At 34.3% G+C, this 16,244-nt stretch overlaps 1 long non-coding RNA gene across 7 annotated transcripts in view; it reads right to left on the bottom strand.

Moving 5' to 3' along the window:
• Positions 1-2,324: 2,324 nt before the first annotated feature.
• The window catches only part of LOC102153110, a 99,355-nt gene continuing 85,435 nt past the window's right edge, over positions 2,325-16,244 (bottom strand). For 4 of the 7 annotated variants that reach the window (XR_005368506.1, XR_005368507.1, XR_005368508.1 and 1 more), the window contains 4 exons: positions 13,977-14,045; positions 12,162-12,321; positions 4,148-4,279; positions 2,325-2,430 (listed from right to left, as the gene is read on the bottom strand). This is a non-coding gene — a long non-coding RNA (uncharacterized LOC102153110). Of the gene's footprint in view, positions 2,431-4,147; positions 4,280-12,161; positions 12,343-13,976; positions 14,046-16,244 lie in introns of all 7 variants that reach the window. The other 3 variants (XR_005368510.1, XR_005368511.1, XR_005368509.1) reach the window with 1 other exon arrangement.

The raw sequence follows: 16,244 nt of genomic DNA, 5'->3' as shown, positions 1-16,244 counted from the left end.
GCCAAGGAGGTGTGCCACTTACTACCCAATAATTCACTTTCCACTTATTCAGTCCTCTGCCAGCATGACTTTCAAAAACAAAGGGGCCAGATACCTTAAAATCAAATTTAAGACTCTCTTCCAGTTAGAGTGCCAGATGTGATCTGGGTAGTTAATAAGGAGCATCCAAATATGGCTGATATTAAAGCTTACCTCCCCAGGAAATTATTCTTGGATTAATATCCACACTTATCCCATCATGCCTATAAGTTTTCGGGCCCTTTAGCTGGATTTACTTAACCCTTGGCTTCCTTCTCAGTAGGATGAATTTGGGAGTTCTAGACTAAGATCTTTGCTCCACATCTCTGGATATTAGTCATACTCTTTGGTTGTGGCCTATCTCTTGAAAAAAAAAAATTATGACCAAGTCTCCACCTTATACTGCAATTCAAGTCCCTGTTCAGAGTTCACTTCTTAAGGGAATAAAGTAATGATTTGTTACAAAAGTTTTCCATGGGACAGAATTTTAGTTCCTAAGTTGTATAATTGGATCTCTGTTGTCATGTTTCCTGTCTACCTTCCTGTACAACATTTTGGTGGGTGTCCACATTGATCCCCCTTGATAATATTGTACTGCCTACTGATTTAACTGGTTTTTGCATGATGCCAATACACCATGATCTCCAGCTGTTGTAGAGTGCTCTTGTCATTACAGCAGATAATGTTGGTATCTCACTCTGATTAACAAATAACAGAACACCCAATAAATTGGATTTTATACTCAATTTCCATCAACTATCTTTGTATCATATCCAACAGGTAAAAGGGGCTTTAAAACACCTTTTTTAGTTCACAGGCAGGAATACATATTCATATAGGTGTGCACTTATTCATTTAATTTACTCCTTTAAGCAGTTTTTGAGTGGTTTTTACAACCAAGGCACTGTGCACTGAAGTTCAGATGGTAGGCAACACCAGAAATCATCCCTCCTTACATGACATTACATTATAGCCCATGACAAAGGTAAAATGAGATGACACATCAGAAACACCAGCTTATACCTGGCCCTCAAGAAATGTCAGTTTCCTTTCTAATCTTCATCTTTCTCCACTCCTGCTCCATTTTGGGAGTTTCATTGCTGATCCCCCGGCTGCCAATGTCTTAGACTCTCCTCTTAGCATCCATCAGGATGATTCTCAGTTCTGACCCTTTGTTCCCCATTGAAGTCTTTGTAACTATCTCTGATGCAGAGACCTCATATTATTAATCTATTTTCTTCACAATTTCTTGCACCCTGCCTTGAAATACCTTTTTTTTTTTTTTTTAACACATCAGCATCTGTGGTGAGGGAATCTTTCACTAAGTCACTGAATTTATAGCTTTGGGAAAGTAATAATTTGTTCCATTTTGGAAAGATTGAGATTGATACTGCTCTCCTAAAATGCACTTCAAGCCTGATTGTACAGAGGTTATTAATATATGTCCAATTTTCAGAGGTTGTTTTTTCCTTCCTTTGTCGCTATTATAATTTTTCTACAGAAAAAAACACTAGCAAAATTAATTTTATTTAAATGAGGTAGGGAGAGGATGGAGCAAGATCTATAGCAAACGTAGATGTGCTAATTTTTCATTTGAGTTTTGGCTCGATTTAAGTCCTAATACTAGACTTCTATACCAATAAATATGCCAACAGGACAAAGGGAACCTGAAAAAGAATGTTATATATTTATAGAAAAAATATAGGACCAAACCATCCCTTTCTGCTTAAGGAAATTGAAGCCAGAGACTACTCATTTTAGGCCTCCAAAATATATGTATGGTATAGTGTATATATACAGTGTGTGTGTGTGTGTGTGTGTGTGTGTGTGGTATACTATTATATATATCATACATGCATTTTATATATACACTATTGTATATTGTATATATGTATATTGCATAGACATTGTATATGTATATATGTAGTATGTAATATATATATATATATTACAAAAAATGTTAGAAATATATTCTAGATTCACCATAGTAAGTCCATCTTTCTAGGAGATAATTGTGTCTTTTTCTATAGAAATGATATGTTTTGAAACTTGAATAATATCCCACTGGGAGGCAAGGTGAGCAGAAATGAAAAAAGTACTGGGTAGTGCGTTAGAAGATAGTCTTTTAAATGTCCTAAGGAAAAAAAAAATAAAAAATAAATAAATAAATAAATAAATAAATAAATAAATAAATATCCTAAGGAGCAAAAAACAGCTAGAAGAGATATCTTAGCCAGGGAAGCACAAGTGAAGGGTGACACAAGCTTCAGCAACTATCACAAAGACATCAAAAATCATAATAATACTTGCCAATATTAAGTGATAATAAGGTCTTATAAGTGTGATTTAAAACTTCATAGTACAGTGGTTTTCTGCTCCAGGCTGCATCCTGGTCATTCCGATTCCAGCAACCTGAGAAAAGAACAGGGTACCAGTACTTTAGAAAGTCTCTTCACAACTCTAATATGTTACCATGTTTGGGAAATGTTGACATAATAGGCCCTGGTATGAGTGGGGTGAATAAATTTTAAAAGATTTAGAAAGGAGAACCTGCCATTTGCTACAACGACCATCATTCCATGTCTTGCCAGAGTGGACACTTTGTGTTTGTTAACCAGTTTTAAGTGTAAAGTTATAAGTGCAAAAAAGTGAGAGTTTCATTTGAGGCTTACACAGTGTCAGGAAATGTGCGTCTTTTCACTGTCCCTGAAAAAGAGTATGTATGTAATAGCTCTTTCTATGTAGCCTATTTTAAGCAATTAAATGTATATGTGTATGTGCATATATATATATATATGAACATTGTACTTTGAGAAGTTTGAGATCTGTTTTGATAGATCAATTTTAGTTTAAGGACATACATGTAAGACACCTCTGATCTGAAAATATGCTGATTTTTTCTTTTTTTTTTTTACTTTTATTTAGTCACAAGTCAAACAGTGGAAAAGAACAGGCAATGCTTTGAGCATCCTGCTGAATTGCAGACTCTACTTTTTTATCCACTAGTTCTCACATTTGATGAAACGGTCTGCCAAATCATGCACAAGTATTTCAAGTGGTCACAGATTTGCAAAGGTGGCCAATGGAAAACCAGGGGTCTGGTACAGGAATTTCATTTGTTCTTTTTTTCTTGTCTCTAGTTCCTCTGTAAACAACACATTTTTATGTACTGATGTCAATCTAATTTATCATGTATATTTCCCTGAAGGTGACTTCATGTGCCCCAGGGGGATTATGGAGAATCTTTCTCAAGAATTAGGTCAAATTCTGCATGTGTCAGGGCAAGAAGTGAAGAAGAAGCTGGGAAGCTGATATAAGTCACAGCAAAATTTATATATTTTTATTTGTTTTGCTTTATTGATATTCTTTTTGGAGAAATGCATTGCATTTTTCCTCTGACTCTTCATTAGCTTTAGAGCAGAATACATATTATTTCTAATAACTATGTTCTGTTTGGGGCCATCTTTTTAATTAGTATGAACTGTATTTGATTATAATTTGCTTCAGGTTATTATTGGACCATCTTATTTTAGAACTCTGTTGTCTCTTTATTTTCTGTTTGTATCAAAGTCAGAACCATTCTTTCCTGAAAACACCTAAATCAAATTTGTTTGCTCCACTTGAGAAAGTTTAATTTCTGATGTTCTAGAACATTTCCCTTGTTAATTTTTTTAAAAGATTTTATTTATGTATTCATGAGAGAGACAGAGAGAGGCAGAGACACAGGCAGAGGGAAAAGCAGGCTCCCTGCAGGGAGCCTGACGTGGGAATAGATCCCTGTCTCCAGGATCACACCCTGGGCTGAAGGCGGCACTAAACCGTTGAGCCACTCGGGCTGCCCTGTTCAATTTTCCCAAAATATAAATTTATGGGTCACCATAATAGGAAATCTCAAATGCCCACCGTTTTTTGTCTCCATGAGAAAGCTTATCATAAAATGCTAATGTTTCTCTCCAGTACACCTTATTGCTATTTAGCACATATTAAGGTTTCTTCAGACAATTGTAATTCTGTGCAATCCACTCACTTAAAATTTTACTGATTCACCTAAGATACACCACTGTGATACTTTGTGAAAAATTATAGTAATTTTTGAAACTGACTACTGGGTTTAACTTTGCATACTTACATGATAGTTTCTATATTATTCTTTAGTAATTTTTTTTAATTCTCAGAATTTTGACTGCAGTATTCCTCATTTCCTTAAATAATTTCTATTCTTCTCAGTTCATTTTTTTTCCATCTGGATTTCAGGTTAGATCTTGCAAAGAAAGCACAAATATATTTAATATTTAGAGTACTTCTAACAGGAATAAACTTAATAGGCTTTACTTTGATCAACTGGGTAGTTTACCTCATAAATAATAGTGAGAAATCATCATGTATTTCTACTTTAGAGTCCATGTCCTCTCATAAAAGCCCGGAATGCAATACTCTGGGGATACCATTATCATTCTGCATAGTGAGCTTTGCTTCTGGGAATCTTTAAAGATAGCAACTTAGCATTTTAGAAATGGTATATGGTCAGGTTTAAAATACCAAAATACCAGGTTCCAAGCCCCAATATTTTCTCTCTGTGATCCTGATCTACAGATCAGTTGGATCTCTATTTTTGTACCCATACAATAGGGGAAACAGTGCCTACCTTGCAGATATGTTCTGTGGATTAAAATAGTGTCTGGCTTATAAAATTAACTCAAGTAATGATAGCCAATGCAGCGTGAGCTTCTTGATTCTGGAAATTTTACCTTCTTTTCCAGAATCAAGCATTAGGTTTTCCAGCATTAGGTTCTATTATGCTTGATCCATTCTTTTGGCTTGTTATAAAGAAAAATTTCCAACACTTACTCCTCAAAAAATTTTATGATATTTTCATAAATATTTTCTAAGGAAATTATTTTATCCAAGTTACTTTATGACTTTGAGGTATTTTCCTTGAATGTTGATGTATTTCAAATGAAGCAATTACTTGGTTTGTGAGCCTTTGGAATAAAATATTATTACCGAACCATGATATGGTAGGCCATTTTAAAAGCCCAGTATAGTTCTGGAGGTAATAGAATATGTTTAATTTTTCTTGCCATCTGGATTGTGAATGATGCCCTGAAATTATAAGGATAGTGGCTTCCAAGTATATAGGTTCAAGTGACCCTGCACCATCTGCATATGATGTTAAATTAGATGTAAATTTTATTCACTGTAATATCCATCTGTTTACTATAACAATTAGCCTAGCATATTACATGTGGTAAGTATATGGCAAATAGTTGCTGACTGACCTCTCTATTTATATATAAATTATCGAAGGAGTGAGCAAGTTAGCCATAGTTTTGCGCTATGAGTGTAACCTAAATCATTTTCATAGTGCTTCAATTATATGTTCACATGAGCCACTTCCAGCTCTGAAAAAAATATTATGAAATATAACAAAACAACACAGGAGAAATTTAGCCAAAGATAATTACATGTGGCATGAGATGAGTTTCTCCGATGCTCATGCTGGTCTCTGAGTGGTAACCTTCATTATGGTTCCATTTACAAATGGTCCCAGAGCACCAGGACAATGAAAAACTCACAGAAAAGAAATAGGCAAAAGCCAAGTCTGTGTACAAACTACAAGAGGGCAATGTATCCCTGTTTGAGAGGTAATTAAGACTGTACTTTCCAAGTGTTCAAGTCATTGTTATATGTACCGTGAAACAATGCTTAAAGCATTTGTATCTCAAAAAAAAAAAAAAAAAAAAAAAGCATTTGTATCTCTAATGGACACCTGTTTGGGTTAACATTACCAAGTTTTAGTTGAAATGTTTTAGTTGAAAAACACATTTGTATATCAAAAAATTTAGAGAAGCATCTTTACCCTTGGATAGGTTACATGCTTAGTAAATTAAGCTGAAAGCTGATTTTTTCCCAAGTAACATTATTTACATAGATTTTTTTAGCAGAGTATTTTTGTCATAAAATCAGAACTGTATTTGAACAAATTGCTTTCTCAATATTGGTTCCATGTATAAGAAGTACATAATTACATAAACATTCAAGTTGAATCAGGAAAACAGTTTTCCAATTAACCTTGTGCTGAATGTAATTACAAGGTGAATATTCAAAACTAACTGAGATGGTCATTTACAAATTATAATTGCTTTTATCGTGAGACTAAAGAAGTTAAGTTTATACTATTTAATGTTATAGTAGCTTCCCAATGCTTTGAGGTTTAATCATAATGCTAAGAGTGAGCTTTAATTAAGTAGTAGTTTCACTTTCAACCATTTTCTTGTTAAGCACTTTTGATGAGATTTGAGAGTCTGGCCTTTCTCATATAAACTCTGCTATTGTCCATACTTTGATCAAAATTAGACTGATCAGAACCTGAATCTGTTGTTATAAAGCTCATTATGTTATGTATGATGATCTTACATATATGGTATTCTTTTCTGATCTTCTTGCAGATTCATACAGTTAATGCAAAACTATAATGCCTGCTATATTACATTCACAAATATAGAAATAATATTTTTCTGTAAATTATACTCAATACTTCTGGAGAAACAGTAAAGTGGAAGTTGTTTTTAGATCTTTTTTACAATTAGGAGATCATCTCAGAGAGGTAAAATGACCCAGGTAGAAAGTGGCAAAGCTGAAACTAAGAATTTCCTGAGTAAGGAACACTGAGAAGAGAGTGTTTCAAAGAGAGTAACCTAATGTATTAAAAGCATGGACGTGTTGGATAAGATAAGGCCAAGAAAGGCTTATTGGAACTGGTACAATGGAGGTGTGAGAACAGTTTCAGAAGGTTGACAAAAACTGGATTAAAATGAGTTGAAGAGAAAACAAAATCAAGTGCAAAAACATTTCAACAAATGTGACTAGCAAGTGTATGGTTCCTGAAATAAAGAACATCCAAAGGGAGCAACAGAGAAACCGTTTATTTGCAGTCTTCTGACAGTTAGCAAAAGTGTTGATATGTTCCAGGCATTTGGGTTGGTCCAAAATATGAAAGTATTAGGACAGGAGAATGTGATGTGTGGCAAAGTAAATATTCCTGTTTTCACTTCTCAGAAGTAGATGGCCTAAGGATAAGCGTCTATAAAAGTACATTCTGAGGGTCGGAGGTTAGCAAGGACAATGAACAATTTGGCCATCAGAGAGAGTACACTCTTACATTTCAGGTCAGTAATAAAAACCAAGGCTAGAGTCTTGCAGTCCTTAGTATTGGGGGGCACAAAAATATAAATGAAGCTATAGCTGAGGGACTTTTAAAGATGAGAACTATTAGAGCTAAAAGATATCCCAGAGAGAAAAAAATACACTGATGATACAGAGGGACCAGGGCTAAATAAGATGCAGAGAGGCACCTGGGTGGCTCAATGGTTGAGCGTCTACCTTTGGCTCTGGTCATGATCCCGGGGTCCTAGGATCAGGTCCTGTATCAGGCTCCCCACGGGGAAGCCTATTTTTCCCTCTGCCTTTCTCTGTGTCTCTCATGAATAAATAAATAAAATCTTTAAAAATAAATAAATAAATAAGGAGCAGAGACTCAGAGGTGTGAAGAGATGAAATTCAAACATTATGGGACAGCCCGGATGGCTCTGCAGTTTAGCGCCACCTTTGGTCCAGGGCCTGATCTTGGAGACTCAGGATTCAGTCCCAGGTCAGGCTTCCTGCATTGGAGCCTGCTTCTCCCTCTGCCTATGTCTCTGCCTTTCTCTCTCTGTGTCTCTCATGAATGAATAAATAAAATCTTTAAAAACAAACAAACAAAAAACCCAAAAACATTGTTCAGGGGCTAGCTTTGGCAGGAGGAGGCTCATGTTTTATATACATTAGGTATAAGACACAGGATAAGACAAAGGACCTATCAGGAACTAAAGTGGTTGTTGTTTTTTCTTTTTAATCTATAAGATCCAGAATTTGTTTTGTTTTGTTTTGTTTTTAATATTTAACTTATATATTCATGAGAGACAGAGAAAGAGAGAGAGAGAGGCAGAGATACAGGCAGAGGGAGAAGCAGGCTCCATTCAGGGAGCCTAATGTGGGACTCGATCCAGAGACTATGGGATCACGCCCTGAGCCAAAGGCAGACACTCAACCGCTGAGCCACCCAGGCATCCCAAGATCCAGAATTTGAATTCTTTTTTCTCAAGCCTCTTCAAGCTCCTATGGCTTATGATTCTATGCTAACAAATTGTCTTCTCAGAAATTGTTGTAAAACTTAACAGTCTTCTTTTATATGTTCTTAGCTATTTTTCAAGCCATACTTAAAAGCTCATGAAGTCTTTCTGAGTTCATAGTTGAAGGCTAATCTCAATCACTTCCTTTATAGCCTTCAGCAAATAAATATGCTCCAGTTTCCCTGTTAGTAGAACAAACACACCTCACAGGGTTGTTGTGATAGATCATTTTAAGATAATCTGCCTGCATGTGATCATGCCCAGCAGATAGTAAGTAAAATAAATGTTAGAGATGATTGCTATTTTTATTCCAACGTAAAGCCACATTAACCTAGGTAGGTTTCATATTGCTGACGGTGCACCTAGAACATTCCTTTGCCATGTGACAAATTGTTACTTTCCCAAAGTTATCAATTTAGTGATTTAGTGAAAGATCCCCTCGCCACAGATGCTGATGTATTTTTTAAAAAAGTATTTCAAGGCAGGCTGTGAGAAATGGTGGAGAAAGATTAATAAGACTAGGTCTCTGCATCAGAGATAGTTACAAAGACTTCAATGGGGAACAAAGGGTCAGAACTGAGAATCATCCTGATGGATACTAAGAGGAGAGTCTAAGACATTGGCAGCCGGTGGATCAGCAATGGAACTCCCAAAATGGAGCAGGAGTGGAGAAAGATGAAGATTAGAAAGGAAACTGACATTTCTTGAGGGCCAGGTATAAGCTGGTGTTTCTGATGTGTCATCTCATTTTACCTTTGTCATGGGCTATAATGTAATGTCATGTAAGGAGGGATGATTTCTGGTGTTGCCTACCATCTGAATTTCAGTGCACAGTGCCTTGGTTGTAACAACCACTCAAAAACTGCTTAAAGGAGTAAATTAAATGAATAAGTGCACACCTGTATGAATATATATTCCTGCCTGTGAACTAAAAAAGGTGTTTTAAAGCTCTTTTAACCTATTGGATATGTAAAAGATAGTTGATGGAATTGAATGTATTCATATATAAAACTGTGAGGTTTATGATTAAAAATAAATATAATTTGTATATATTTTGATGTCATTAAAACCATCTTATCACAGTATAAGTCAAAGGAAGTAAAACGTCAATTTCCTCATTTGTCAACTCTAATTTTAACAATTCCAACATCTTAGTATTTATTCTCAACTTTAGAGTTATCTCTAGAAACTTCTTCTCTTGTGATGAAGAATTGTATACAGGAAGTTAAACGTCCTTCAGTTTTACATCAGCTCTTTCTCTATTAACTTCATTAAGAGTTACATTTTTAAATGTATTTAAAATTGCATCTAACGTTGATCCCATTTTAAAGAAGTTAATTTTTCCTTATTTATTCTTTTATTTGTATGTGTATATAAATCCATTTCAGAAATACAATGGGGCACCGAGTGGCTCAGCCAGTTAAGCGTCTGCCATCTGCTTGGGTCGTGATCCTGGGGTTTTGGGAGAGCCCTGCATAGGGCTCTCTGCTCAGTGGGGAGCCTGCTTCTCCCTCTCTTTCTTCTGGCCACTCTTCCTGCTTGTGCCCTCTCTCTGTCAAATAAATCAATAAATAAAATCTTTAAAAAGAAATATATATGATTAATATAAAAATACATATGCATATGTATAAGACTATGTATATAAATACATGTTCTTTTTAATATACATGTTCACCTATATATAAAAAAGTTTTATGAATGGTGTACATGACATGTTTAAAATAGTTGTGGGGTTTTTTGTATGGTGTTATTTTAATTATTTCTTTGGACTTAGCTGTGTATTTTGGATTTTTAATAATGTAATTTCATGGACTCCTAACCTACCTAAAAGCATACTTTATATGAAATCTTTCATACAGTAAAGTGTCCAGAAGATATCTGTTCTTCCTTGAATACCATTCCCAGATTTAACTAATTCATCTTAATACAGAGTGAGCAACTAATAGGTCTAGTAGTACCTTTCCTGCTTAGAAATGTCAATAACTTTAACGTGGCCTAAACTTAATATGTGTCTAATGTTTGCTTTCATTTGAGAATTACAATGAAGAATAAAACTGAATCCCACTGAATCTTCAAAATCAAGCTGAAAGAAATTTTCATAAGCCAGCCTCTGGGAGAAAATCAGAAATTACAAATTTATTTTTTAACAAAGTGAAGAAAAGTATAACATAAGAATGTTTATACACCAGGACTTTAAATGACCTTTCAAAAGTCAATAAATTCAATAAGAGCTTTATTTGTTTTGTATGAGTGAGTTTTTAAAAAAAATTCCATGTAGCTCTGGACTTCTCTTGAGACACTTTTAGAATTATGTACTTGATATAATTCTCTGCAAACACCCAGTAGATTACATTAATCCTAAAATCAAGATATGTGTCATTCACTTCTGTGTTCTCACAATCATTGGGATACTACAAGTAAAATATGACTCTGTGTGTATGTGTGTGTATGCATATGAGAGAGAGAGAAAGAGAACTAGTTATGGTTAGTTCATTTGGTTTTGTTTAATACATGGATGGTTGGCTGAATGAGTAAAGTAATTTTATGTTGTCCCTCATTTTTGTCAAGACAATGAATTATGTGTGCTCCATTCTGATATTAATCATGTAGTATGACATTTTGTCTCCAAGTTTTTAGCTTCTTTGAGAGATAATTGAAAAATATAATTGTATACACTTTAAAGTGCACAATGTGCTGATTTGATATACATATACATTGTAGAATGTTTGCCGAGATTAAGGTAATTAACACATCCCCCACCTCATGTAATTAACATAATTAACTCTTTAGTGTGAGTGTAGTAAGAATGCCAAAGATCTACTCTCTGTAGCTTTCATGTATACAGCACAGTATTACTAACTACAGTCACCATGTTGTACATTAGGAATATATATTCATATATATTGATCTTATCCTCAGAATTTACTCTTCTTGGGCAGCCCAGGTGGCTCAGCGGTTTAACACCACATTTGGCCTGGAGCATGATCCTGGAGACCCCAGGTCAGGCTCCTTGCATGGAGGCTGCTTCTCCCTCTGCCTGTGTCTCTGCCTCTCTCTCTCTCTCTCTCCACCCATATCTCTCACGAATGAATAAATAAAATCTTAAAAAAAAAAACAATTTACTCTTCTTATAACTGAATTTTTCTACCCTTTGACCTACATCACCCCATATCTCCCTTCCCTCAGCCACTGGCAATCACTGTTATCTTCTGTTTCTATATAATCAGCTTTTGAAAAAAATTTTATATATAAGTAATACATACAGTACTTTTCTTTCTTTGTCTGGTTTATTTCACTTAGTATAATGACCTCCAGATTCATCCATGTTGTTGCAAATGGCAAGATTTTCTTCTTTTTTTTATGGATACTATTCCTATATATATATATATATATATATATATATATATATATATATACATACACCCATTTTTTTATCCATTTATCTGTTGAAAGACATGTAAGTTGTTTCCATATCTTGGCTATTGTGAATAACGTTGCAATAAACATGTGTGTGCAGACATCTCTTTGAGATATTGATTTCAATTCCTCCAAATATATATTAAAGAATGGAATCTCTGGACTTGAATAAACATTGTCAAGCAATCAATGATTTCTGTTTTTAATGTTAGCATCCCTGGATGCTCAATGTCTATGACCATTAATTCATTAAGGGTAGCAAAATTGTGATATGCTAATTCTATCACTTTATTTTACTTGTTAGATAACAAATAATTGAATAAAGAATTGTTCCCTCTCATCTACTATTTGTTTACCCAATGGGATAGTTCATAATGTAAAAGTCAAAATAAATGTTGGTAATTTCCTTATAACTACTGTTTTAATCTAATCAATTGGTTTTAACTTCATCCTCAGAATGGAAACAATTAGATTTCCTTTTTTAATGAAAAAGTATTATTACAAACTCAAGAATGTAGAAATATTCCATAGGTTTATATCTACTGCAATTCTTACCAATTCTTGAACTTCATTAGAAGTTCAAATTATGTTATATTTGGTCAGTTGAAGCTTCTTCAAATTCTTTTGTCATATTCTAGTAACAGTCTTTCATAGCTATCTTGCTATTGGTATATTAAGATGTTCCAAATTCCTCTTGTACAGTTCAGTTCCAGACCTGGAATCAGCCAAAGAAGACCTGTTAATGGGAATGGTATTTTAGAAACAACTGGGCATTAGGGATGGGCATTGCTACCAAGTTGGTCATTACTTCACTACTGTTTTCCATTATTTCCTTGATTTTCTTTTTCAAGGAATCCTAAATCTATATGATAATTGCACTTCCTGTATTTGTTAATTTCTCTTCAATGGTTCTGTCTTTATTTCTTCAGATTTTTAAATCTTTCCTTTTAACCTTCTATTTAGTTTAGGGCTCTGACCTTTCAGACATTGGTCCTCCACCACCAGAGTGGGCCAAAGCCCTTCTTGTTCAGTTCCTGTGCTCAGATTGGCACTCCATGAAGTTTGCTACTCAGGAGCTCTCTTGTTCTCTGATCTTTTAGGCACTCTGTTGCTTTCCTCTGTTCTCACACACATTGATGGCCTTGGTCTTCTGGCTACTGGTGTTCCTTCCCCATCTTTTTATATTTTGGAGTGTGTGGCATACCTTGTCATTTTGTTTTGTTTTCCATGCTATCCATGTGATTTAGTTTCACTGTGGGGTTTTGCTCTCTGTTTTTATTTGGGATTTTTGAAAATCCAGACTCCATGCTAGCATTGCCACTGCCATTTTTTTAGATTCCCCCTTTGTAAGGGCACTTTTGTTTAAGGAACAGTACACATTTTCCTCAGTGTGGCTTCAAGTAACCTATTCTTCACTTACAGAGGAAGAACTCTTCCCCTTTGTTCATATTTAGATTAAGAAAAATACTTCTACTCACTAAGCTACAGAAATTTATTTTGGTTACTGTTATCATTTATGGTGCCAAGGATTTAAAATTAGTGTTATAATAATTGTTTGGGAAAAGATTCAAGCGAGAAGCTATTACTAGTCCTATATCTCCTCCAGATTGAACCAGCAAGTTGTCACTTCCTTTTTACAGTCTCTTCATGCTCCATATGTTATGCTATGTGAAACTGACAAGTGCTAATATGTCACAAGGTGCCTTGTTGCTATGAAAATAAATGACCCATGAACTAGAGCTCTCAAATAATTTTTTTTTCATTCTCAGAGAGGAAAATAAGGCAAATGACAAAAAAAAAAAAAAAACAAGTGAATATTACTATTTAATCTCAGTTTCTCTGGGGAAATGTTTTAGGTTTAAGTTCCTTTGGGAAAATGTTCATTTTTAATTTCATTTATTTTTCATTCATTCCAGGTTTGGACTTTAAAAATATGTAATAAAAATTAATGATCTACGTATCAATTGGTTTGATCAATCCTTGATGATCAGAACATCAGTTTTTAAATCAGCAAAATGAGCTTATCCTATACTTTAGAAGCAATTTTAACAACAAAAGTTGAAATAGATTCAATCATTCAAATGATGATTACTCTTATTTCCTGCAACTAAGGATAATGATGAAGAGTTGGACACTCCCTGCTTTCACATTGTTCATGTCCAGTGATATAGAAATGGGCTTTTCTGTAAATCTAGTCTGTTGATTAACTGTGTGACTCTCAATGAGTCTTTGGCTCTTACTTTTTTAATCTGTCAAATGAGGATAAGGTTTATAATTGTCTGCATAGAAGCATGCTAGAGAGAGCAGTCTGAAAAGATAATGAATGTGCAAATGCTTAGCATATAAACTATAGTGCAGGGCTTCTCTTACTTGTTAAGCCTCTTCTTGTGGACTCAAGAAGTGGCTGAAACCTCTTGGAGTTTCCACGTGCAGAGTTACCTAATGAAGGAAAAAAAAAAGTGCCTAGATTCAGTAAAATAGAGATTTGAGGATCACCAGCACAGAGAAGCTGTTGGAAGCAATAGGATGAAATGAGATCAATTTGTCCAAGAGAAGAGACAGATAAAACAAAATGACTGGGCTATGGGATGCAACATTTAGATGTCAGATGGAGAAAAGTCAGGAAAGATGACAAAAGGAGAGAGGGGGAGAAACACAAGAATATGATGTCACCTAAGAGAAAAATATCTCAAGGAGGAGCGAGTGGTAAACCGTGTTGAAAGGAGCTAAGAGGTCTACTAAAATGAGATTAAAAAATTTTTAATTTTTACCCACTCTAATGGATTTGAAGTAATATCTCACTCTGGTTCTAATGTTCACTTTTCTAATGATTGATAATAGTATGTATGGGTCTTTTTGTATGTTTATTTGCTAACCTATATCTTCTTTGGTCAGTTGTCTATTCAAATTTTTGACCCATTTTTAAAAATAGATTGTTTCTTTTCTTATTACAGAGTTTAAGAATTCAATACTAATTTAGATACTAAATCTTTTCGCTGGTAGAGTTGCCATAACAAAATGCCACAGACTGGGTGACTTAAACAATAGAAATTTATTTTTTCACAGTTCTGGAGGCTGGAAGCCCAAGTTCAAGGAGGTGACAGGGTTAGTTTCTCCTGAGGCTTTCTTTTTGGCTTGCAGATGGCCATCTTCTTATTGTGTTCAAAGGTCTGTTCTTAGTGCACGCACATCCCTGATGTCTCTCCTTCTTATAAGGACACCTGTCATACTGGATTAGGGCTCCACACCTATGACCTCATTTAACCTCATTTAACCTTCATATGAATTTTGGGGAGACATAAGTCAGTCTATAATACTAGGCCTTTGTCAGATACTTTTTTCGGTGTGTGATTTTCTTAGTATTTGCTTGGGATTTCATTTACTCTATACATCAATTTAGAAAGAATTGGCATTTTAAGAACCTTGGGTCTTTTTCTATGTGAACCCTGAATTTTTTTATTTATTTAGGTCTTCTTAATTTCTCTTAACAATATTTTCTAGTTTTCAGTGTACAGGTCTTAAACATTTATATCATACTTACCTTAAGATATTTCATATTTTGATGCCATTGAAAATTATTAATTATTATTATTATTATTAATTATTTAACCTCAATTCCTTGTTCATTGCATTTGTTTTGTATATTGACTTTGTATCCTTAAATATGCTAAAACACTTAACAGCTCTAGCAAGTTATTGTAGATTCTTTTGGATTTTCTATATAAATGACCAGGCTGTCTTTGAATACTGGATAAATTAGTCCATTTTATCCAAGGAGTACATTTTCCTTTTCAACGAGATGTCTTTCATTTCTTTTTTTTAACTATTGCACTTGCTAGAATCTCCAAAACTGAATACAAGAGGTGGGAGTAGACATCTTGTCTCATTCCTGATCTTAAAGGGAGAGCATTCAGTCTTTCCTCATTAAATCTAATATTAGCTGTAGATATTCATAGGTTCCCTTTATAAAGTTAAGAAAATTCCTTTCTGTTCCTACCTTGCTAAGATTTTTTATCATGAATGGACGTTGAGTTTTGTCAAATGCTCTTTTCCTGCATCCATTGAGACAATTATATGGTTTTCTTTTTTACTTGGTCAACATAATTAATTTATTGATTGCTTTTCAAATGTTAAACCAACCAAGCACTTGGGATAAATACTTCTTCGGAATGATATGTATACTTTTAATATGTCTGGTTTTGATACAATAAAATTTTGTTTGAATATGTGCATCTATGTTCATATGGGTAATCAATCTATATTTGTTATTGTTTTTTCTTGTAATGTCCCTCTATAATATTGGTATAAGGGTAATCCTGGCCTCATGGAGTGCATTGAGTCAATCTACTCTGCTTTAATGTTTTAGATGAGCTTGTGTAGACTTGATATTATATTTTCTTTTAATTTTTGGTAGAATTTATCAGTGTAGCTATCTGGGCATAGCATCTTTGCTGAGGAGAAGTTTTCAACCACAAAATCCATTCTTTCAATAAATATAGGGCTATTCAGTTAGCCTATTGCTTCTTGAGTTAGCTTTGTAGTTTGTGCCTTTCAATGAATTTATCCATTTCACTGAGTTGTTAGATTTGTAGTTGTAAAGTTTTCATGATATTCCCTTATTATCCTGATAATATCTTT

Source organism: Canis lupus, chromosome 13, assembly GCF_011100685.1.
Source record: "Canis lupus familiaris isolate Mischka breed German Shepherd chromosome 13, alternate assembly UU_Cfam_GSD_1.0, whole genome shotgun sequence".
NCBI classification, from domain to species: domain Eukaryota; kingdom Metazoa; phylum Chordata; class Mammalia; order Carnivora; family Canidae; genus Canis; species Canis lupus.
This window is presented reverse-complemented; position numbering and strand designations above follow the sequence as displayed.